General features: G+C 43.7%; 1 long non-coding RNA gene across 1 annotated transcript; it reads left to right on the top strand.

The window, feature by feature from the left end:
• The first annotated feature begins 571 nt into the window (after positions 1-571).
• LOC117042957 lies at positions 572-4245 on the top strand. The gene is made up of 3 exons (XR_004426120.1): positions 572-811; positions 967-1136; positions 4134-4245. It is a non-coding gene; the product is annotated as an uncharacterized LOC117042957 (long non-coding RNA).
• The last annotated feature ends 279 nt before the right edge of the window (positions 4246-4524 follow it).

The following is a 4524-nucleotide window of genomic DNA, read 5'->3' as shown; positions in this document are numbered from 1 at the left end:
TTAAAATGTGCCATTGTGAGTTCAAAACTTTCCTCTTCCCTTAGCACAGATAAAATATTACACCTTTGGTAAGTTAAAAATGGTTTACTTACAAACTCTCCACATGTCAGATTCATGTGCTTTCCCATACAGCATTCAGAAAAATTTGCAAAGGCAGTCAAACTTGGCTTAGTTACAATGGTGAAAATTCTTAAATTACTGATATAGGAACACAATAATGGCTTGTGAAAGCCATATGGCTAAAATGGAGCAACCAATCCTTCATATGCTGAGCTTCTTAGGTAGACTGGATGGGAGCAAAGCCTTGATTACTATCCTTCCCAGGTTGCTTTGAGTAGAGATATGTGATTTAAATCTGCCTTAAATGTACTATGTGTCTGCAGCCTGTGTTTGAGAAGCCGCGGGATTCTTAATTTTCAACCCCATAGACAGGCCAATACTTGGTTTCCCACTCATGTAAATCCAAAAATTCAACATACCGGTAATCCCAAATAATGGCACATTGTAACACATCCAAATTTTTTATACACGCTTAAACTCTAAGGCATGTCCCACTAGGTTAAATGTGACTTTCTTTTAGGTAAACATGCAAAGGATTGAAGAAGCCATGCAGCCAAATTTTACAAATAGGATTGCAGCCTACGCTTTCCTCACTCCCTGTGTTGAAGTGATTTCGTTCTGGTTTCTACCTTTTGTGAGGCAGGTGGAAGGCAAAGCACCATGGTGACAGTCCAAACAAGGAAACCTAAAGAGTTTGGATGCCACAGTGCAGCATGACTACACACCAGGTCCAAAACTCAGAATCCAGCAGGTTAGTCATGAGGCCAATAGGCAAATGAGGGGCTGCTCTTGGTGTGAAGAAAGTGGGAAGGGGGGCAGCGAGTTGAAGGGATAGAGGACGGCCCTGGGAAGGGAAGGAAGGAAGGAATAAATTCAGGTCCAATCCTTGCTTTTATGATGTTCTAGCAGGTTATGATGGCATATCCAGGCCATGTCTGGCCCCGTTGTTCAGGACACGCCAAAGATTCTCACAGGTGGGCTGACTCCAGTGGGTCTGGAAGATGGAACCTGAGAAGGATTCAGAAGAAGGAAGCTCTAAACAGTCCCCTGCCAGACTATCAACAGTATCTCCACAGGTGAGCAATGACCCATCACTTGGGTCAAGGGTTTGGGAGAGCCCTAAGACCCACAGAGCGGTCCTGCGAGGGGCAGGAATCAGAGCAGAGTGTTGATCTATCTGATGGAGGGAACGTTCTTTCATATGTGGTGGAATTGTAAAAGAGTATTAGGAAATGACCCATAACGAATTGAAAAAAACGTTTAAAAGTATAAAGGTAAAGGACCCATGACAGTTAAGTCCAGTCACGGATGACTCTGGGGTTGTGGCGCTGATCTCACTTTACTGGCTGAGGGAGCTGGCGTTTGTCCGCAGACAGCTTCCGGGTCATGTGGCCAGCATGACTAGGCCGCTTCTGGCAAACCAGAGCAGCGCACGTAAACGCTGTTTACCTTCCCGCTGGAGCGGTACCTATTTATCTACTTGCACTTTTGACGTGCTTTAAAACTGCTAGGTTGGCAGGAGCTGGGACCGAGCAATGGGAGCTCACCCCGTCGCAGGAATTCGAACCGCCGACCTTCCAAATCGGCAAGCCCAAGGCTCAGTGGTTTACACCACAGTGCCACCCGCGTCCTACTCCCCCCCCCCACCAAATCAGAGTCCTTTCTGTTGGGGATAATTCAGACTGAAATTCCCATGTATCAGAAAAGGTTATTTATGTATGCCACTACTGTGACCCGTGTGTCGTTAGCCCAAAAATGGAAAGCAAGCGAGGTCCCAACCAAAGAATGGCAACTTAAGTTGACAGAATATGCGCAGCTTGCAGACTTAACATATAAAATAAGAGAACAAGAAGAACATATGTTTAGAGAAGATTGGAAAACGTTTATTGAAAATATGGGGAATAATTGTGTACAGCTTAAAACGCTGGCAGCATTAAGATAAATTCAACATTATAAATAAGTTTTGATGGATGCAGTAATGGAATACTGAATGGTGCAGTTTTTGTAAAATATGCAGGGATTTATGATATGCAAAACGAACCAGGGAAAGAGAAAAAGGGAAGTCATTAATATCTTAAGAATTTAAAAATGAGTATTTTAAATTGTAAAACAGAAAAAAATTATATACAAAAAAAGACAAAAGAATAGAGCGCTTTCTGGTTTATCATGGTCAAAGGCCTGACTAATAAACATGTCTTTACCTGCCTGTGGGAGGGCACTAGAGACAGAATTAGCTAGGCCTCCCTTGGCAAGGCATTCCAGAACCTGGGAGGGAAAGTGGTCCTCTCCTGAGTTCCATCCAAACATGCTTCATACATTGGTGGGGCAGACAGAAGGGCCTTTCAAGTTGCAGTGCAATGTCAGGATATTATTACACGCCGAGCTGCAAAAGCTGCAGCAGCGAGGCTCACGTGACTATGTGTCTGTTTTCATCCTGTGAGAAAGCCACCAGTCCTATCCGCTTTCTCACACATGTGATGTTATTGTACTGTACTTTACTTTCGTTTCTGGCTTGGGATGTTTCCTAACATGCAACTGGGATTATGGTTAGGACAACTTCCAGGCATGCTCAGCTTCCTAGGTTCCACTTTGGAGAACATGTTGCTTTTAAGCAGGAATGGGGAACCAGTGACACCCAACTCCTCATGAGTAGTAGTAGTGATGATGATGATGATGATGATGATTATTATTATTTCTACCCCACCCATCTGGCTGGGTTTCCCCAGGCACTCTGGGCAGCTTTCAACAGAACATTCAGAACAGACTAAAACTTCAAACATTAAAAACTTCCCTAAACAGAGCTGAGTTCTATGACAGAAGAAACTTTGGAGATATATAGATCTACTAAGAAAATAAATAGGTTTTTGTTATTCCTGTTCTCGGTTATTTAAAATTTAAATGGAGTTTGTTTGGAATTGTTTTTGGCCACCTCGAAGACCTGTTCTTAAGATGAAATGCAACCTCTAAAAAAAACGGAAAAACCCCCCATCAACCCAGCCCTCACTCACTTTCTCATGAGTTGTCCTACTGATATCAACGGGCTTAAGTACACAGTTGTGGGTTGGGTAGAGGCTGGAAGGAAGCTCCTGCATTCTACCAATCAGCAATACTTTGCTAAATGGATTTGTACAATGAATTATAAAACAAGGGGAAGCTCATTAATCAAAAACTGGAATGAATCATATATTGTATCTGCAAGGAAACGGACCTGTTTCAACCCACTAAAGCGGCTTATGAAAGTTTGCAACAAAGAGGGAAGCATGTTTGAATAATATATAACAAATGCAAACAATAAAACATTTCAAGGGTAGAGTTTGCCCTTGTAAGAGCTACATTTTTATATTTCTCCTGCATTGTGCTCTTCCCTTCACTCCTTTTGAAAACAATTTATCTATTTTTCTAAAATGCATTATTAGCTTTAGCACAGCAGAAGACAGGGAGACAGCAGTAGGTGGAGCTAGAGCCAATAACAGGCGGAGCCAACTAATTTTGGCCCCATCTTTCTTGCTGCTGAGATCTACAAGGGGCAACACAGAAGAAGCTGCCAGGCAGTTGCACCCATCCGACTGGTTATAATTAATAAGGCAGGCAGGTGAGAGCTGGCTGAGATTAGAGTGAGTTTGGTAGGGCAGTGCCCCATTTGCCCAGTGTTATGTACTGAGTTGAATAGGATCCAAAGTGCAGCATTCTGATTGGTCTTAGAATAATAGGATTCAGAATGCAGCAGTCTGATTGGTCCGCAGGAGCCACCCAATCCAGCTCCAGGTGGAAGTGAATCCGCAACCTGATTGCATACAGGAGAATCCCGGAATTAGCCAATCACGTGGGGCCCATTGTGTAAATAATGTATATAAAGCAGATGTTTTGGGGGAACTTCCATTCCTCGCAACTATGAGCTGAATAAAGAGCATGAAATCCACATTTGACTCCGAGTATATTTCACCCAGGTTCACCAACCTTCATCACTTGGATGGGTTGTTGTTGGGAGGGAGCTAGTCTAATAAACTCCACCTGGGTGGTAGGTGTTTCCAGTAGGGAAGGACAACATGGCCTCTTGTTATCTTTCTCCTCAGGCTGCTGGGCTCAGAGAGAGCCTCCTACTTCCTGCGTCCACCTACCAAGGAGCAGCCAGTAAGCCCTCGGGTGAAGCGCCTGCTGATGTCTGGTTTAGGTGAGCGTATGCTGCTTCATAGGAGCTTTTTGGCTGTTTTGCCTCTTCATCCCAGTCCGGTAGTGTAGTGGCAAATTCAGAAGTGATACTCACAGACCTCCCCCCACCCGCCCCACAGCCACTCTCCCTTCTAAGATTATGAAACAATATTATACAACAATAATAAGGATGGGATACAGCACAAAAAAATCTGTGCTGATCTCCAGGTGTTGCCTTTCAGCTAGATCTATTTTCTGTGCTCATATATGGGCAAATAATTTGGAGGGCTCCAAATCTTTTGGAACTACTCACCT

This window comes from Lacerta agilis, chromosome 2 (genome assembly GCF_009819535.1).
Source record: "Lacerta agilis isolate rLacAgi1 chromosome 2, rLacAgi1.pri, whole genome shotgun sequence".
Lineage (NCBI taxonomy): Eukaryota > Metazoa > Chordata > Lepidosauria > Squamata > Lacertidae > Lacerta > Lacerta agilis.
Note: the sequence above shows the minus strand (reverse complement) of the source record. Positions and strands in the feature narration are given on the sequence as shown.